Here is a 21,128-nt window from a genome sequence, read left to right as displayed (position 1 = left end):
CTGTAGCTCAGAACAGCTTTCAAAGTGCAGGCAGTATCTCTGATTAGTAGTTAAATCATCACCTCCTTCACCCTAGCACTTCTCGCTAGTTAGGAAGAGTGACCCAAGAGCCAGAAATTAGTATGGCTTAAAGAACATTTTATTGCACCTGTAGTTACCTCTGGGATTCTCAGATTTTATGTATGTTATATATACATAGCTTATTATATATAAAAATTATATTTATTATATATTCAAGTATATATATAATTACATTATATTTATATTTGTATATTTTATATTTATTCATATATTTATATTTATAATTTATTTATATTTGAGTATATTTTACATATAATTTATATATGTATAAATGTGTGACTACCTCTGGGATTCTCAGAGGTATATATATTTATATGTGTGTATATATACTATATATTATATATACCTTCATATTTTAAGTACTAAAATAATAGTCTTTAAGTCCCTTCAATCTTATCAAACCATTGTTGCTGTTAAAGCATAAAGCACTATCATTGTGATGGGTCCTCAGGTACCATTTTAGAATTTCAGAAGCAATTAAGGCATGTGTGTGAATATGCTTTTAAAAGGAAAACAAAGTATTTTCCTTTCATCTTCTACCTGCTTCAAAATTGCCACATAATGTTCCTTCTTTTTCAATCTATACTCAGTACTGTATCCCACCATGGGTGGGATACAGGACAGAAAAACTGTGGATGTAAGATAGAACACTTGTCCTTAGGACTTTTGTTAAGCCCTCAGAGAAATGAAACATCTTTAAATAGGTTATAGAACCAGATACAAGCTTAAATACAATTTGTTAGAAGATACTTAAAATGTGATTCATCTGCTATTAATCTCTTGACCTCCTCTGCAGCATGTTGTCACCAAACAGGGAACAATCTAGAAGGCTTTCAGAATCTAACACCTCTGCTGTAAACATTTCAGATTAAAGTCCCTCCAGCTGGTTCAAATAAGTCCTTAATTCTCCCGGAGGCTGCCTCTCTAGTTCAAGAACAGAAAGAAAGTTGATGGTGGGCTACGGAAGGAAAATAGTTTCAAGGGAGGAAAAACATACATATATATTGGATACAAACAAAAATTTTAGGAAATCTAGCTAAATATACGTGGCTATTCCTTTAAATATCAGCTATGCTTTAAAGTACCTCTCGCTATTTGTTCCAGGGAAGTTCTTAGCATCTTAAACAAGAACTCTATATGTAGGAGTTGGGGAAAAAATCTGTTTAGCCTCATTAAAATTAGATAATAGCACTATCCCCTTTCATTTTCATACTTATTTCTGGAAGACCCTCATATGTGCATCTGTTTCGTATGCTTGTTTCTCAGTCTGCACTATCATTTTCTAAATTGTGATGAAAATTTCTACAAACATTTCCAAGGAAATTTTTGGATATGTTTAAGAACTATGGAGACCATAGCTACCAAAGTTACAAATAGCTATTTGTCAGTTTTATTAATAGCAAATACCACCACCTTTTCCTACTAAAATTACCTTATAGCTGAGTTTGTCAAATTAAAAGAAAGAGAAAACAGAGCCTTGTCTATTTCTAAGCAAATACATACTTACATTCAACTTAGGCTCTGTGTCCAATTTTGTACTTCCTAGGAAAATATGTTCTTATAAAAATGTATGTGATGTTTTATATATATTATTTCAGTTGAAATGAAAGATAATGATAATTTTGTTAGTCTTCCTTTGGTGGTGCTAAGAGTTCTGAATACAAAAGATACTTAATTGGATACTTTCTGCCTTTAGTCATACTTGAACATTTGCAGCAATTTTTTCTTATCATAGGCTTAAACCACAGAATAATCCATTTAATGTGAATTTTCTCTAATAACATATTTAGAAAACAAGACTATACAAACCATGAAGGAAGTCTGCTTTACTGTCTGATGTTATCTTTTATTCATCATTGTTTTGTTTCCCCAGTTCTTAGCATGGTTCTTTGCATGTAGAAGGTAGCAATAAATATTACTCAATGATGCAGGAATGGAGCCACCCTTAAATTTATTCCGAAGAGTATGCCTAACCTTTGGTGTCACTCATCAGGTAAGTACTGGACACCTACCATGAGTTAATTTTGAGAATTTAATGGCAAATAAGTCACGGAACATAGGGTCCTAGTGGATGAAAATTTGACAAGCCACCACAATAACTGCTAATACAGAGATGGTACTGAGTGCTACAGGGGCTGCTGAGAGGCATCTCACACAAGCTCCTAAGAGAAAATGGATATATATACTGAAATATGAAGCATAAGTAGTTATTACTCAGGCAAAGGGAGATGGAGAATAGAAGTTGTTGATGGAAGGCATGGAGATAGAACACATCAGGCAAAAGATACAGTGTGTGAAAAAAAAAAAAAACAACCCAGAGAAAGACATCACTTGGAATTTTTAGAAAATTGTAAGAAGCTCAGTAAGTCTGGAGAATAGAACGTGAGGAGGACAGAAGTGAGACGAGAGACAGCAGAGGTAAACAGGGGCCACATCTCCAACTTTAGGAAGAAATAGAATACCTGGCTCTGGGCCATGTGGCTACTAGTCATGCTACTGTGTTGGTCACTAATCCGGGTTTCACAATGGGTAACTTACTAGGAACATTTGGTTTGTCTTGAGAGTTCAAGGTTATGTCTTCTTGGTCTCCAAAACACAGTGTTAGATTAGGGTGTATTGGATAATTCTGCAGAGAGCTCTCTTAAAGCCTTTACTTCTACTAGTCAGAAATAACCTATAGAAAGAATATCTTCCACAGATTCCCAAGGCTTCAACTGCATGCAGGGCAGTATATATATTTGTTAACCCACTCTTGCTTCGGATCTAATGGGTGCTCACTATCTTGCATGACACTCCCTCACTATTACCACTTTTACAGATGGATATGAGAGTGCAAATAGGGGGGGGGCAGGGTGTTGAATATCACCTTGTTTAGAACTTGGCCTCTGACCTCCTCCTCACTATTGCTCTAATTATAAGGGTCCTCATATCAACCCAAGAGACTCTAGTGCCAGAATTTATGAAGTCCATGAATATGAGGGTACTGCATGAAATCTCAGCACGAGTGCAAATTTGGCTCCCCTTTCTCCTCTGAGCCTAATCTTTCAGAGTGATTGGACTCAGAACAATTCATCAAACATAGCAATAACATTTGCTTACCTTATCCTCAAAACTCTGACCAGTCTTTCTTGCAGACAGTTTTGCTTAAATGTGTGGGAAAAAGCCAGTTTATTTTTATACAGAAGTAGAAGCAAGGCCAAGAACTGATAACCAATTTTTTTTTAACTCTGGGTAAAAGTAAAGTCTGACACACGTTCACCCACATTGCTAAAATGAAGACAAGAAATGACAAGTGGCTCCAGAGGAATTGATTTTAGACTGTTTAAATCTGGATCAGCCAAGGGAAAAAGTTCTACTAAAAAACTTTCATCAAATATGCCATGCTCTCTCAAAGAACATCCTTATATTTAAGTTAAAAAATCATTTTTTTCCATGAGAGCTAATAGCTCACTGCAGTATGCTGAAGTAGTGTATAATAATAAAGAAAACAAGACAATTTAGGAGCATATATGATGGCCTTAGGTAATTGAAAAGCCTCTATCCATAAAGTCAGATGAGCTTGCTTAGCAAGAGTTTAATTTTGGTCTGGAGTCAAGAAGTGATTACCAGCTCTGTGTTAAGGAAAAAAAAAAGCCTATCTATTACTGCTACCTGAGAGCAAAAAGAATGGGGTCTAGACCAAGCAGAATAGAAGGCTGCCAGAAAGCTATTTGGAATTTCAAGAATGGAGGAAAATGGACCGAGCACATTGAGTTTTTCTTTTCCTGTGCCTTAATGCACCCAGGGTGGACAGAGGGAGGCAGAAAATTATAGTAGAAATCATCCTGTGCAGACAGAATGTGAGAGGACCTGACCTCTGGCCTTGGCTTGGATTCTAACTGCATGATCCTAAGAAAGTCACTTAACTTACCTGAGCCCTATATTCCTCACACATAAAAATGAACAACTGAACTAGATACTCTCTGAGCTCTAGTCTATGAGCTTCAGGAAAATAAAAACTTTGTTTCTTCTTTGCCTCAGTAATGAGCCTGGTACACAGTAGGGATCTAATAAGTGCTCCTTGTGCTAATAAAAAAAAAAAAAAAAACTATGTTACATTTCTCTTGATAGAAAAACATCATGCATGTATATACTTAGAGGTTAAAATAATTCATAAAAGATACATATTGACAATGTACATTGATTAGAATAACAAATTACATAACTAAGGAAACCACACATAATTTGAAATAAATATTAAGAGTTTCATAGAGATGGCACTTTGACGTAGAATGCAACTAATAAGTATGACCAATACTTTCTAACATATTTTTATGGATACCAGTTACAATAATGATCTTGTTCAGGAGGGGATACTTGTTTCTACTGAGATTGTCATGATAAAAATGATCAAAGCCAAATAACTGAAGAATGAAACCAAATCATTGGCTGCAGTGAAGTCTAATTGCAATTCTTTTTATTCTGAAAGTCCTATGTGAATAGGAGAGAGATTGAGAGAGTGATTGGTAAACACAACATTTGCATAAAATTTCCACATGCCACTCTCAGGTTACACTGATGCCCCTTTGAAAGAGATGTGGTATGGGGCTAAGTCCTTTGTGACACTCACTACAATCAAAGGGCTAAGGACAATCAAAGGGCTAAGGACATAGGGTGATGGCCCCCAAGGCAGTCAGAACACAACTTGGCAGGGGGAGACAACGACAGAAAGAAAGGGAAAACCTTTGGAAATGCTACAGCTTCTCTAACTACTTTCTCTAGTTAGTAGTATGTTGACTTCTGGCCATACATGAAAGAGATTATTAAAGATAAATGTAAAAGGTATCTGTGGGGAAGGGGAAGCTCTCCTAACAATGATAACACAGATAATGATGTATACACATTAAATTTTCCTATATCCAGAGTTTTAAATGTGGGTGTAGGGGTCCCAGGGCGGCTCAGTCAGTTAAGCATCCGATTTTGGCTCAGGTCATGATCTCAAGATTTGTGAATTCGAGTCCCACTTTGGGCTCTGTGCTGACAGCTCAGAGCCTGTAGCCTGCTTCAGATTCGGGTCTCCCTCTCTCTCTGCCCCTCTCCCACTCACATTCTGTCTTTCTCTCAACAATGGACAAACATTAAAAAAAATTAATGTGTGTCTACAAGCTGAAACAAAACTCTAAAATAACATGGTTCCTTTCCTGACACCTAAGCCTGAGACCATTTTACATGGAGTTTTACCATTTCTACATCATGTATAATCTCACCTCCAGCCTTTTGTTTTTAAAATATTAAATCAGCCTAAGGGGAAATTTATTTGCAAATATTCAGTGAAATAAAACACGGGACATCCTTCTCTCTTTGCTCATAAAAGATGTTGAGGAGTAATTATTTTCACAGCAAATATTACAGTAGAGTTTACCAAAAGAGTCTGAAAATGAAAGAAATACTGAAATTTTTTAGTCTATAAAATAATACTATGCCCCATGTATACCAACATAAAAAGAATAGGGTTATGATCACCTTGAGTCAAATAACTATTTTCTTTTTTTAAAAAAAAAGTTTATTTATTTTTTAGAGAGAAAGAGAGAGCACAAGCAGGGGAGGGACAGAGAGAGACACAGAATCTCAATCAGGCTCCAGGCTCTGAGCTGTCAGCACAGAGTCTGACATGGGCCTCAAACCCACAAACCATGAGGTCATGACCTGAGCTAAAGTTGGACACTCAACTAACTGAGCCACCCAGGTGCCTCTTTACTGTGTCTTTTTTTTCTTTAAACACATTATATACATAAACATGTGACATTTGGGTATCCACTCTAGAATAGACCTAATTCAATTAGAATTAGTCCTGATGTAGGCTGTCAGCATATGGCTGCTCCGATTCACAAATTCCTCAAGATCCCAGCTTTTCTCCTCTTGTTTCTAGATCATGAGAAGCTGTCACTCCTAAGTTTACCTGATGTTCCAAAATAGCTTCTTTTGCTTAGTCATTATATCTGTATGGAATGAAAAGAGAAGGATATGTTCCCTCCTAGAAGATACTTCCCAGTACTTATAAATACTTCCTATGTTCCACAGGCCAGAACTTAATGGTAAGATTACACCTGACAGCAGTCAGTCTTACTGTAAGCAGCCATATGTACTTGCAGATATGTAGAATAAAGAAGAAAACTGGAATAACACTTTTATTTTTTAGATGAGTGATCAATATATCCTGTTATTAAAGCTACCCAAGACATAATAACCTCATATGGCAACCAAGTTGTGCTGAATACAGACCTTTTTTTTTATATGAAATTTATTGACAAATTGGTTTCCATACAACACCCAGTGCTCATCCCAAAAGGTGCCCTCCTCAATACCCATCACCCACCCTCCTCTCCCTCCCACCCCCCATCAACCCTCAGTTTGTTCTCAGTTTTTAACAGACTCTTATGCTTTGGCTCTCTCCCACTCTAACCTCTTTTTTTTTTCCTTCCCCTCCCCCATGGGTTCCTGTTAAGTTTCTCAGGATCCACATAAGAGTGAAACCATATGGTATCTGTCTTTCTCTGTATGGCTTATTTCACTTAGCATCACACTCTCCAGTTCCATCCACGTGGCTACAAAAGGCCATATTTCATTTTTTCTCATTGCCACGTAGTATTCCATTGTGTATATAAACCACAATTTCTTTATCCATTCATCAGTTGATGGACATTTAGGCTCTTTCCATAATTTGGCTATTGTTGAGAGTGCTGCTATGAACATTGGGGTACAAGTGGCCCTATGCATCAGTACTCCTGTATCCCTTGGATAAATTCCTAGCAGTGCTATTGCTGGGCCATAGGGTAGGTCTATTTTTAATTTTCTGAGGAACCTCCACACTGCTTTCCAGAGCGGCTGCACCAATTTGCATTCCCACCAACAGTGCAAGAGGGTTCCCGTTTCTCCACATCCTCTCTAGCATCTATAGTCTCCTGATTTGTTCATTTTGGCCACTCTGACTGGCGTGAGGTGGTATCTGAGTGTGGTTTAAAAATATGGAACGCTTCACGAATTTGCGTGTCATCCTTGCGCAGGGGCCATGCTAATCTCTGTATCGTTCCAATTTTAGTATATGTGCTGCCGAAGCGAGCACCAGACCTATCTTTTAATGATGAACATTTGAACCCATTCTTAAGTTCCTTGACTGGAGGGTGGTATTGATGACATTAAATCCCAGACATCATGCCTCTTGAAAGGTCAGTGTCTTTGGTTCTGCTTATAAAAGAAAACATTCCCCAAAATCCATCTTAAAAATGCATTCCATTAATCATAAAGTAAACCAGGTCAGAATTTCAAATTTAGCACAACCACAAAGCCAACCATTTCAAAATTAATACTCTTCGAACAAAGAATCAGTCCGTTACATTCAAAAGGGCAATAGGTGTCAAGTTCTATCATAGTATGGTATATCAGCAGTATTTTGTAGAGTTGATTATTTTTTCCAAGAACATTCCTCACTTGTTTTCCATGACTTTCTACTCTCCTGGTCATAGTTTTCGCTCATTGGCATGTGTGTGTATACACACACACACACACACACACACACACACACACGTATTTTTCTCCTAAGCTCTTTTCACCAACTTCTATTGACATATTCGGTTTATTGTCAGTCTCCCCAAACCAAAATTAAGCACCATGAAAGCAGGGGTTTCAGGCTTCTGTTCACTACATCTTTAGTACCTAGACCAGTATTTATAATATAGAAAATGCATAATGTGTTTGCCAAAGAAACTAATGTTGTATCTTTGCATAAAAAGCATAGAACATGACCTGTGTGAACTCCTCATATCTACTGTTCTGTTTGCTAAGCCAGATCCATAGTTAATGGAAATTTGCTGATCTATAAATCCTCATGGTTTGCTCTTTGCCTTTCTTTATTTTTGTTTTATTTATGCAATAGCAACAGATCAGCTGGATACAGATCCACATCAGACTAAACATTTGCTCTTCTGAGAATTTGCCAATGTACGCATTTTAATTGACCTATTACACATGGCTGAATGAATCAAATGATTCACCATGGTTAAGTCCCTTTTGATTACATAGGAATAATGCAGCTTTCTAGCACTCTTCCTTGCCTACATATTTAATATTATTTGGTGTATATTGTCTTTCAATTTGCACTCCATCTTCCATTTGGTGGAGCCCTTTTTTTTTTTTTTCATTTTTCCCAAGAGGTGCATCTTTTGTGTGCCCATATGAGATTAAAACATTATATGAGGCCTAAATACACACAACATTTGCTTCTGTGCGTGCGCTGAAATCATTTTCTGGCATTATAACACACATAATGTCTATTGTACAACACGCTTTCATTTCATCTATAACCAAACTGAACAGGAGTGACAATGTGGAAATGAAAAGAGTTTACTCCTGTTCAGCTTGAGAAATTGCATCTGACACGAAGTGAAAGGAAATATGTGGGAATGTTGAAACCAGAAAAGAAAAACAGTGAAATTTGTCACAGGAAGAAAAATGTCATTCTTTATACTCCTCTCCTCAAGGAAAAAAATATATATCATGTTTTTTAACAATTAAAAGTGTCAGCATCCTTTGCAAGTTATTTCTTATAGTTTACTTAATAGAGTTTAGGTTTATTACATTGTATAGTCTCAAATCACAAAAGACAATATTTTCCCATCATTACTGCTATAAACTGCTTCAGGAACATGTAATATTAAAATCATGGCAGGAAAACTCATCAGTGGCTAAGGCACTTAACATAGCTCTCGATTTAGAAATAAATTTCTAACCAATACTGCACTATAAATTGGAAGAACAAAAAGCCTACAAAAGAAGTAAATTTAAAGATAGTAAGTGTGTCTAAACATGGTGTGGTTGAGACTTACTGTTCTGTTTAGCCTCTTCTTCTCTGGTTAACAATGCCTTCTATTTCTTTCCCAGTACCATCATTTCCCCTTTCACAATCTGTATGTGATTTGACTCCTTTCACGACTCTTATAGTCTGCAGGTTTGTGCTCCCAACATTCACATGTTAAAGACCTAAAGACCTAAACCCTATTAAAATGCTACTTGGAAGACAAGCATCTGTGACATAATTAGGCTTAGATGAGGTCATGAGGGTGGGATCTTTTTAATTTCTTTTTTTTTTTTTTTTTTTTTTTTTTAGTTTGGAGAAAGAGAGCATGAGTGGAGGAGAGGGGAAAAGGGGAAGAGAGAGAAGTGAGAGAGAATACACGCTGAGCATGGAGCCTGACACAGTGCTCAATCCCATGATCCTGGGATTGTGACCTGAGGTGAAATCAAGAGTCAGATGTTCAACCAACTGAGCTACCTGGGCACCCCAGGAGGGGTCTTCCATATGGGATTTTGCCCTTACAAGAGGAGGGAGGAGAGGGAAAAAAATCTCTCTACCATGTAATGACAGAGAAAGGGGGGCTGTCTGTACCCTGGCTGTCTGAGCTCCCACCAGAACCCAACCATGCTGGTACCCAGATGTCAGGCTTTAAGCCTCCAGAACTGTGAGGAAATAAATTTCTGTACTTTAAGCCACTCGGTCTATGACCTTCGTGTGTATTTATGAGTTAGGCCTGGCCCATCTGTGTATTTCATCCTTCTGACCATACTAAGTGAATCATGGGGGATTATGTGGCATAACTCAAACCATTAAGAGTGAGATCCAGATATTTTTTTTAGAATTCCCTCAGCCTTTCTCAGCTGGTCTTCCTCACCTGAATCACAACACGGCAAATGGTTTCATGACTGCATTCTCAATTATCCCAGAGACAGCACCTCACTGTTAACGTGCAAAATGCCGAGGAAAAAAAGTTAATTGTTCGTGTGTGATGCATCCATTGTCTTGAAACAGTGAATGTACTAAGGCAGAATTTAAATCTCTCGGATTTAAACTCCAGTCAGGAAAGTCTCCCTTACTGGGGAGTGTGAGATTGGAAGAATGAAAAGCTGGAGCTCCTAGGGGCCCGTAGAGCTCGAGGAGGAAGCACACACGCAGTAAGTGCAGAACCAGGGGGTGGAAACGTTGCGCGAACGCAGAGATCACATCATACTGCAACTAGCACCACGCCCATAATATTCAGTTACACAAACCAAACACTTCCTTCTAGTTTACGCCCATTTGAGATAGATTTTCTCATACTTGCAGCAGAAGTCCTGATTGATATATTTATATGTTTCAGTGGGACTTTGGAAGAAAATCAAATTGTGTTTTATATTTCATTATAAAGTGTTACTTTTAGATAGTGTGAAACAGAAAAATGTTCCACTCCACAGTCTATCAGAAAGAGACAAGAAGAAATTGGGAAAGAGAAACACAGGCTGTGCGTTTATAGCATAAACTAAACAAATGCATAAAACACCTCACTTTGCCCCCTCTCTTTGATTCTGGCTTCTCTTGTTCACACCAGCGGAGGAGAAACATGTTTTCTCATGGCTGGGACAGAATTTATCTAGTCCTCTGTGCCTGAAGGCGTTGGGATGGTAGTGATGTGGAGGTGGGAGTGGGTGAATGTTTACATAAGTTCAGCTGTGCCACCTCATTAAGACGTGTCCATCAGCCCTGTAGCCGCGGATATCATCCAAAGTTGTTGCTACAGCTGCGATGCTTTAGTGACAGCTCTGAGAAGCAGGACAAAGTGATCCATTCAAGAACCTGTTTACAAGTGATTTTGTGAAATGAGAATAAAATCGGGAGACATGTATAAATTATCCTTTCTTAGTCACACCAGTTTAGGAACTAAAAAGAGCAGAGTCGTAATAATGAAAATCCAACCTTCCTACTACAGCGTCCAGCCACCTTCAGAGCCTCCCCTAATTATATTCGGGCATCTCCTGGGGGGTTTCACATCTTGATCTTTCACTTCTCAAAATGTGATAATGCATATGGTAAAACAGTCAGGAGGCCTCAGAGAGCAGTAGTGAAGAGGTCTGGCTTTAGGTTCAAATCCCAGCTCTATTATTAACTAGAAGTGTACCCTTGGGTCAATTAGTACAATGGAGAAGATAGCACTTTCCTGATACAAAACGACTCAGTAAGATTTTAAATGTGAGAGGCTTAACACAGTGCCTGGCACATTTACAACGTCAACTGCGATTTCCTAAAATTGCTAATAAAGTCGTATTGACTCCTATCTCAATGTTAAATACTAAGGCCACAGAAGACTGAACTTCCTAAGAGCTACTGAAAGTGCTACTTAAGAAGTCATTTAGAAGCAAATAAATGAGAACTACCTGGCTGAGCCTAATCAGAAGTAAAATCGTGAAAGATAAAAAATATGTTGTCTTAGTCCACTAAGTTTGCTTTAGTAGGAAGCAGTGAATAACTGGAACACTAAATATTTGTGTTTTCATGGCTAGTGTAAATAGAAAATTTTCCCTTTTTCCCATCTTGTTATTTGCTCACTTGTTCATACAAGAAGACCACTTTTGTATATTATTTATATATCATTTATTTTATAAATTAAAATTTTAAGAACTCATTATGTTGAATTTTCTTTCTTTTTTTTTTTTTCTTTTTAGAGAGAGAGCGTGCACACACCAGGGGAGAAGAGGGGCATAGGGAGGAAGGGAAAGGGGGAGGGAGTGGGGGGAGAATCTTAAGCAGGTTCAATGTTTAGCACAGAGCCTGACATGGGGTTTGATCTCACAACCCTGAAATCATGACCTGAGCTGAAATCAAGAGTCAGATATTCAACCAACTGAGCCACCCAGGCACCCCCATATTATTTTTAGTCGATTTTAAGTTACTTTTTAGGTTTCTCATATATGAATTCATATACCATTTGCAACCTATTTTTATACTACTTATTTTATTTGCATGTCTAATTGTATTGGCCAATACATCTAGAACAAGGTGAAAATACAGTGGCAATATAGGTCTCCTGTTTTATTGCTAATGTCAATGAAAATCCTTCTAGATATCTTACCTGGATTTAAACAAAACCACTGTAAAGAAAGTTCCCTGTATTTTTACTTTACTAAGAGTTTTTAAATAGCTTTTTAAAATATCATGAATAGCTATTCAGGTTTATCAAATTTTCAAAGCATCTTGCTCAGTCATTCTGGAATAATATTTCTGATGAATTATTATTTTCTGTAACATATAATTGGATTTGTTTTGTTATACAATCTGAGAGACTTTTTCTTAATAGATGATTTCTCTTATTTACATTTAATGCCATAAAAATGGTCGAGTTTAATAATTTTATGTTTTATGTTTTTAATCTTGTTTTTCCTAATATTTGGTACCCGGTCTATATTATCCCTTTTGAGTGTTTTTTTTTTTCCTATCAAAGTACCCAGAAGATTTACAGACTATGCTTAATTTTCTAGTAAGTACTATTAACACCTCAAATTATATAATTAAACATTTCTTAATTCATCAGCTCTAAAAAATTCTTTAAACATAAAACTATACTGGGGCACCTGGGTGCCTCGGTTGGTTAAGCATCCTACTTCGGCTCAGGCCATGATCTCACCATTCAGGAGTTTGAGCCCCGTGTGAGGCTCTGTTCTGACAGCTCAGAACCTGGAGCTTGCTTCGGATTCTGTGTCTCTCTCTTTCTGTGTCCCTTCTCCACTTGTGCTCTCTCTCTCTCTTAAAAATAAAAACATAAAGAAAAATTTTAATGTAAATATATATAAATAAAAATATGCATTTATATTTTCTTGACTTTCTCATACTCTCTCCATCCCCCAGTATGTCATACTAACTAGCATTTGATATTTTATCTAGACATGTCATTTTATATTTCTTATGGATCTAAAATTTATTTATATTATTATTTACTCTTAGTATTTTAGTATTCTTTCTTATAGCTTTATCATTCTAGACACTCTGATTTTGATTTGCTTCTTGATTGGTTGAGTTTGTAATCAAGTAGTTACCCCAAGTACTCTGGGTTCTATAAACGTGAGGTTTTGCATGTTTGGGAATAAATTTGTTCTAAGCTGGATGAGGGTGAAAGGGGTAATTAGTAAAAGGGTTAATCACAGATTCCCTATTGCTTCTAGCTTATGAAACTATTGTGTTTGCATGAAAAGATGCTCAACATCACTAATCATCAGGAAATGCCAATCAAAACTCTGATGAGAAATTACCTTACACCTGTCAGAAAAGCTAGAATCAACAAGACAAGAAATAATAAGTGTTGGTGACAATGTGGAGAAAAGGGAACCCTTGTGCGCTGTTGGTGGGAATGCAAACTGGTGCAGCCAGTGTGGAGGTTCTTCAAAAAATTAAAAATAAAAACCATATGATCCAGTAATTCCACTACTGAGTATTTACCCAAAGAAAATAAAAACATTAATTTAAAAAAAATACATGCCCCCCAACAATGTTCATTGCAGCATTGTTTACAATAGCCACAGTGACAATGTAGATGGACCTCTAGCGTATTATGCTAAATGAAAGAAGTCAGAGACAGACCAATGCTGTATGATTTCACTTATATGTGGAATCTAAAAAACAAATGAATAAACAAACAGCAGGAAAAGCTCCATAAATACACAGCGCTAATGGTTGCCAGAGGAGAGAGGTGTGAGGAGGGGCAAAATGGGTAAAAGAAAGTGGGAGACACAGGCTTCAGTTATAGAACGAATAGATTATGGGGATAAAAGGTGTAGTGTGGGAAATATAGTTAATAGTACTTAATAGCACTGTATGGTGACAGATGGTAGCTACATTTGTGATCAGCATAGGGTAATGTATAGACTTGCAGAATCACTATGTTGTACACCTGAAACTGATGAAATACTGTGTGTCAATTGTACTTCAAAAAAAAAAAATCTGCTGTGTTTAAAATTTATACTTAGCAAAATGGTCAGGAGGAAGGTTTAGGGAAAAAATATGTTTTGAACAAACGTTTTTACCTAGAGCACTCTGTTGATACTTTCAATAGGAAATATAGATCTGTAGTTCAGCAGAAAGATCAGATTCAGAAGGTAAAGAAAGGTATTAGAGTTATTACCATATATGGAGTAGTTGAACTTATTGGAAAAGAGAGGATCACCAAAACTAAACATAGATAACTGATAGATTTTTGTGTAAGGTGATCACTTAAAAAGGAAATAGAAAAGAAATAATTTACGTGAGGAGATTCGAAAACAGTCAGAGGTAGGAAGAAATTCAGGAGAAATCAGTGTTGTGGAAGCAGAAGAAGATGTTTCCCAAAGCAAGGTATGATCACCCAGAGCACATATTGTAAGTCAGACAGTAAGTTCTAGTATTTTTAATTAAAAAAATAAACCTTCATCATGTGCCTTTAGTCATTGGTAACCTTTATTACAACAGTTTTAGTAGAGTGCTGTGGGCAAAATTCTGATTGTCATGGGCACTGTAATTGGAATTAATATCTAGTAAACTGTATGTGAGAAACCAAGGGAGAGTGCAAGAAAACTGAAATATGTAAACATCAAGGAAAACGTTTTCCACATTCATTTGACTTTTAGATTTCAAATAATCAGCAAAGTAAACTAGAAATCTGGTTTGGCTGTATGGATTATTAGTTACCCTCATTGATGTAAATTGCCTATCATGGACAGATAATTACCAAGTACAGAATATCTATGATATGTATCGTCAATATGGGTCAGATTATTTTGTGGAGAGTTATTTAGCTAAAACTAACCCCATTTCACGAAACTTCAGCATTCATGGACTTGTAGAACATTACTCTGTATGTGATTTTAGAGAAATGGAAAGGCCACTAGCTGCTGGGAGAGTTCTTATTGCAGGAGAGAATGGGTCAGTGACTTATCAAACCCAGTGATTGTATTTTATGTTACATTCTAGTGTAACATTGAGTGGGGAACATTGCATATTAAATCATGGAAACATAATTTTTCTAGGAATCCGTGCTGTTAGGGAAAAAGGGTATAAGCCCTCTCGTGTCTTCTCCACCACCCTGCCACCATCTCCTCTACCCTCACACTTACTCCCCATTTCACTCCACCAGGCAGAAATTGTTCACGAGGATGGCAAATAAACAACATTTTGTTGAGACAGGAAACACCTGGCAAAGAACCTAAACAAAAACAACAGGGTCATGAAAGATTTTGAGAAAAGGATACTGTTGACACAATAGGCAGAAAGGATTACCTAATCACGTGCTCATAGGATCCATTTCCCCAGCATCTTGAGGTTTTTTGTTGTTGTTTTGTTTATTTTTGAGACAGAGTGAGTGAGAGCACCAGTGGAGGAGAGGCAGAGAGAGAGGGAGACAGCATCCAAAGCAGGCTCTGTTCTGATGGCAAACAGCCCATTGCAGGGCTGGAACTCACCAACCACGAGATCATGGCCTGAGCCAAAGTCAGAGGGCTTAACCGGCTGAGACACCCGGTGCCCTCTAAGTGACTTCTTTTAATCTAATTGAAACATTTATCTTTCAGTGCGCCTGGGTGGCTCAGTCGGTTAAGCGGCTGACTTCGGCTGGGGTCATGATCTCGTGGTCCGTGGGTTCGAGCCTCACGTGGGGCTCTGTGCTGACAGCTCAGAGCCTGGAGCCTGTTTCGGATTCTGTGTCTCCCTCTCTCTGACCCTCCCCCCATTCGTGCTCTGTCTCTCTCTGTTTCAAAAATAAATAAACGTAAAAAAAATTAAAAAAGAAAAAGAAACATTTATCTTTCTACTTTTAGTTTACAACTTCTATGTATTTTGTAGTTAAAACTTTGCAAGGTTCTTAAAGGCACTTTTGCTTATAGCTGAACTATGTCTACCTTGAGTAGTTTAGGCAACTTTTGGCTGAGTGGTTCTATAATTCAAAGAGAAAATCTAAAACTGGCCATTTACCTTGCTATAATAACACCTGTGCAGTTATACTGATTACTTAACCACCTTGCCTTGTTTTTTCTACCTTATACAGAGAAAATAATCAAGAGGCCTAAGAACAACAGAGCAACTGTTTTCCTAAATTTGATATTTTGTATTGTTAATTCTTCCACATTTGTTACATTAACATTAGGCGAAATACGAAATTGCCATGTTATATGTCACAAACGGTCAAATCCCGGTAATTTCATGTGCTTCATGCATAAACAATGATAATTTTATTTCCATGAATCTCCTCACACACTCCACTGCATCTGCCCCTCAGTCAGCGGCTCCCCTTCTCCCTTCTTCCATCATGTAAGACCAATTGCTTATTGGGATCTCAGTGTAAGTGATGCTTCCTTTTAGAAGTTTTCCTTGACCTCTTAATCCATTCAGGCTGCTATAAATAAACTACCATAAACTAGGTGGCTTATACATAGCCAACATTTCTTTCTCACAGTTCATGAAGTCCAACTTCATGGAACCAGAACATTCAGCATCTGTGAGAGCCTGCTGCCTCGGTAACACCTACCTTCTCCCTGTGTCCTCACAAAGCAAAAGGGCAGGGGAGCTCTTTGGGGCTTCTTTTGTAAGGGCACTAATCCTATTTATGAGGGCTACAAACTCATGGCCTAATCACCTCCTAAAGGCCCCACGTCAAAATTATACTGGGGATTACTTTTCAACATATGAATTTTGGGGGGACACAAATATTCAGACCATGGCAACCTCCGTACTAAGTTACCTCTCTCCCCCATGGACACTCATGCACACTTCCTTTATAAGAGGTTTCATAGCTGAAATTTTACATTTATAATTGTGATTATTTAATCAATGCCTCTTTGGCTCATCAGACTTTAAGCAACAGGAACATAGAAACCATGTTTGTTTTACCCATTTTTGTCTCCAGTACCTAGTACTATGCCTGGCATATAGTATGTGTCAAATAACTGAAAGGTGGAAGAAATGAATAATCTTAAAAATACAATATTTATTTTGCACCCTTTTGTACCCTTATTCAATAAGGGTACTCTAAGGGTACTCTGCACTTAAAATTTATACCCAGTAAAGTTAAAACATAGCATCTAAAAAGCTAAAAGCATCTTATATACTCAAATATCTTAGTACTTAGAAAATGGATGCTTATTTTTCCCGTCTGTTTATTCATTATTTCAAGAATATGTAGAGCTAATCTGACTCATTAATCAACAGTGAGTGAATTATAGATAGTGAATTATAGATCCTGTTATCAAAGATACCATTTCTATTGATGTAACCATATTCTTATAAATTTTAAAGTAACTAAATGGTAAAAAGTGATCCCTAAGAATATTGTAATATAATTTTAGTTCTTAAAGAAAGATTTTTATTTCTTGTAAATTGGATAAATATATTTCTTTTGGCCAAAAACTTTAAATGGTTTTTGGTACCTGAAGTTACTGAATGTCTATATAACCAGAGTTTTACTATTACTAATTTATAATCAATTCTAGTAGACTAATTTATAAACACTCTGCTCGGGTACTCAAATAATTCAAAAGCCAATAACATATATAACAGCATAATTATTTACATGGATAAATAAAATCCCTTAGAAACCACTATATGCCAGACTAGGCAAATCAGTATTTACTCTGGAGATGGTCATCAATGTAGAACATTAATCAAGCCAAGTGAAAATTGAATGCAATTAATGGCTTAGGAACTACAAATATTCTCTTGACTAAACTGAAAAATGGCTGATTCTGTATTGCATGATAAGCATGCAAAGAAATTGAAAATATTTTGGCAAATACCCAGGAAACTTTGACTACTTTCCCAGATGTTCTAGCTGTTCACTCCAAATAGACTACAAATACTAAAAGGTACATAGAATATAAACTTCTGTCTTCTTACAGAAATTGGCAGCCTTGCCTTGTAAGTGACAGTGGAAGACTAAAAATTCCTTCCACAACTCACTTTTAGAAACAATAAAATCTAAATATTTACTGTTTATGAAGAGATCAAGGCCAAAGGAAAGAGAAAAGAAATAAAAGTAACAATAATTATTCTTTATTACACTATGGCAAAAAAAAAAAAATGGGTGGGCGGGGGAGAGGTAGAAAATCAAAATAATTTCTGAGGGCACAACCCAGGTCTTTTGTAGGCTTACCGTCTCTCACAAATTAGCAAGGCATCAACATATCTTTGTTAAGTCAATGAATTAATAAATGAATTAATGGCTATTTATCTTTTCTTATTCTTACACACCAGGCTTCTCTCTTATCAAAAGAACATCCAGAATCTTACATCTAATTATTACAGTTTCAGTCCTAATGAATAGTGCAGGATAAAATAACCAATCACATACCCATACACACACACACACACACACAGAAGATAATAAGAAAGTTTTAGGTACTAGTATTTATTTTTGAATAGAAATATCAACTTTTATTATCCTTTTGGAGATACCTATTTTATGCACACTTGTAGAAAGAATATGAAAAAAGACAAGGTTAACATTAACAATTCAGCATTTACCAATAAAAGAATGGAGAAAAAATAAATAAATGAAAGAAATGAGAAAAAAAATCAAAGTTACTGATGGTAAACACACTAGAGTAGAAGACTGCCTCAAAATTCTAGGTACTTTGTATTTATTCATTGGTTAAATGACTGGCTCAAAACAAGAATTATTTTAAAAATCAAGTGCCACTCTAGAAAAGAGTACTTTCTCAAAATATTTAGTAATACAATCAACATTTATTGGGCAATTCAATGTCCTATACAATGTCCAAATATTAAAGATCCCAACAAAGCATAAGGACATCTCATAACAGGTCATAAACGTGACATAAGATACAAAGACAAAGACATATGAACAATGATCTACAACGCAGAAAGTCAAACACTATAATAAAGAATGTGTAAAGATCTTTAAGGGAGGAGGATATGCATTAGATAAATGAAGGCAAGAGAGGAAGTTTCATTTGGAAATAGCCTTGGAGGATGGATAGGAATTTTAAATATGAACACCAATATCTAATATTTCAAGAGAAAAAAAAGATAAAACAATTCCTTTACACACAACGATTTACTGACTGGAGTATATCATACTGCTGTAACCAATATCACTACTACAATGTACATTTTACTGTTGGTCCTTCTATTAATAACAATTTTGTGCCCATAGTTGTTCCTTTTTAATCATTTGCCACAAAAAGTCTATACAATGGATTTAATTTTAAAAGGATTTTTACTGAAAGGTTATATTTCCATTTTTATTTTTCTTATAGATCCAGCAAAACTACTTTGATTTTCATAAATTTTCAGAGTTCTAGTCCCAGATGGCGCCATTAGAAGGTCCTGAACTTACCCCATGGACATACCAAATCTACACATGGAACCATTCCCTCTGAAAAAAATCCAGAAACTGGCTAAGAGATTTATACATGTTGGATGAACTCACATGGAAAAGGGCAAAAGAGGCTGAAACAAATTCTCACCATAAACCCCATCCTCACACAGCAACATGCAATCAGGAAGAAACTCTCCAACCTCTCCCAGAGGAATAAAGAGTTTGGACACAACATCTGGGGCCCCAACTTTTAAAATTTCTACCTGAAGGATGGGTTCCCAAAACACTAAGCTCTGAAAGCCAGCTGGGCATGCATCAATGAGACCCACAAGAGCATAGCAAACAAAGACACAATTCTTGGTGAGTTCACAAGAGCTCAGTCAGTCTATCACCCAGGGCATAGCATAGACAGAACAGATAGAAACATCCATCTCCCTATCTTTCTCTGAAAAAGCCCTATTTGCAAACTTTAAAAGTTGCTGCCTAAAGTTCAGGCATCTCATTTAGCACACATCTGGAGACTCTAACCTTTTCTAGAGACTGTGATCCTCTCTAGGAACTGGGAAGCCCAGAGGGTGTCACTTCCATGTTGTCTCTCTGGCCCACAACAGGATACCAGTGTCTCCCTAGAGAGAGCTTCTGCACACATCTGACACACCAGTCTTTGCAGCTGCCACCAGGGAACACACCCTTGATTGCCTGGTTCTGGTAACCAGCAGGGCTTGCATTCACAGGTCCCACACAATTGTAGCAAATGAGAGTTCTTAACAAGCCATTTTCCCAGGGCTCAGTACACAGAGGGCAGACAGGAAGGCCCATCTTCCAGTCTTTCCCTGAAACATACCTATTTGCGTAGTTTAAAAGATGCTGCCTGAGGGTCCAGCTTCCAGTTAGTCTACATCTAGGTGCTCACCAAGATACTGCCCACTGGTACATGAACAAGTTCTTGACACACCCCCAACTACTGAGAGCTATTAAGAACAAAGGCAGCTCAGACAATCACAAAGGTTTGAGAGACAACCAAGAGCTTGAACCAGGGTAGAAGTTTCATCTCCTACACAAAACCACTGTCAAGGGGCACCCAGGTGGCTCAGTTAGTTAACATCCGACTTTGGCTCAGGTCATGATCTTACAGTTTGTGAGTTTGAGCCTCACGTCAGGCTTTGTGCTGACAGCCCAGAGCCTGGAGACTGCTTCAGATTCTGTGTCTCCCTCTCTCTGCCCGTTGCCCACTCATGATCTGTCTCTTACTCTCTCCAAAATAAATAATAAACATTTAAAAAAAACACTCTGTCAACACTGGGAGAGGTGACTATTTTTTTTCTAATGTGCAGAAACTGTACAAAGAATCAAATAAGATGAAGAAACAGAGGTATATGCTCCAAACAAAAGAACAAGATAAAGTTCCAGAAACATACCTTAATTAAATGGATAAGTAATTTACTTGATAAAGAGTTCCAAATAATGGTCATAAAATATGCTCACTGAAGTCAGAAAAACAATGCATGAAAAAAGAGCATTTCAGCTGATAGAAAATATAAGAATGTACCAAACAAAAACAACATAGCTGAAGAAAACAATTGAATTGAAAGATTCAATAGAGGAGTTCAACAATAGACTAGACCAAGTAGAAATAAAGGATTAGTGGATGCAAACAGGGCAGTGGAATTTATCCAGAAAAGGGGAGGGGGGGATGTGTTATCTTACAAGACATATGGTACAACATCAAGTGGACCAATATTTGCATCATTGGGGTCACAGAAGGAGAAGAGAGAAAGGGGCAGGTAGCTTTTTCAAAGATATAATGGCTGAAAACTTCCCTAACCTGGAGAAACAGACATTCAGAGACAGGAATCCAAAATTCCAAACAAGAAGAATCCAAAAAGAATCACACCAAAGACATTACAA

The 21,128-nt window shown here is 37.0% G+C and overlaps 1 long non-coding RNA gene and 1 other non-coding gene across 2 annotated transcripts in view; both read right to left on the bottom strand.

Moving 5' to 3' along the window:
- Positions 1-21,128, bottom strand: part of LOC123379152 — a 105,120-nt gene that overhangs the window by 21,135 nt on the left and 62,857 nt on the right. The gene's annotated exons all lie outside the window — the stretch shown is intronic.
- On the bottom strand, positions 7,080-7,183 carry LOC123379724. The gene has a single exon (XR_006584611.1). It is a non-coding gene; the product is annotated as a U6 spliceosomal RNA (small nuclear RNA).

This window comes from Felis catus, chromosome C1 (genome assembly GCF_018350175.1).
Source record: "Felis catus isolate Fca126 chromosome C1, F.catus_Fca126_mat1.0, whole genome shotgun sequence".
Lineage (NCBI taxonomy): Eukaryota > Metazoa > Chordata > Mammalia > Carnivora > Felidae > Felis > Felis catus.
The sequence above is the reverse complement of the archived record's forward strand: the minus strand, read 5'-3'. Positions and strand labels throughout refer to the sequence as shown.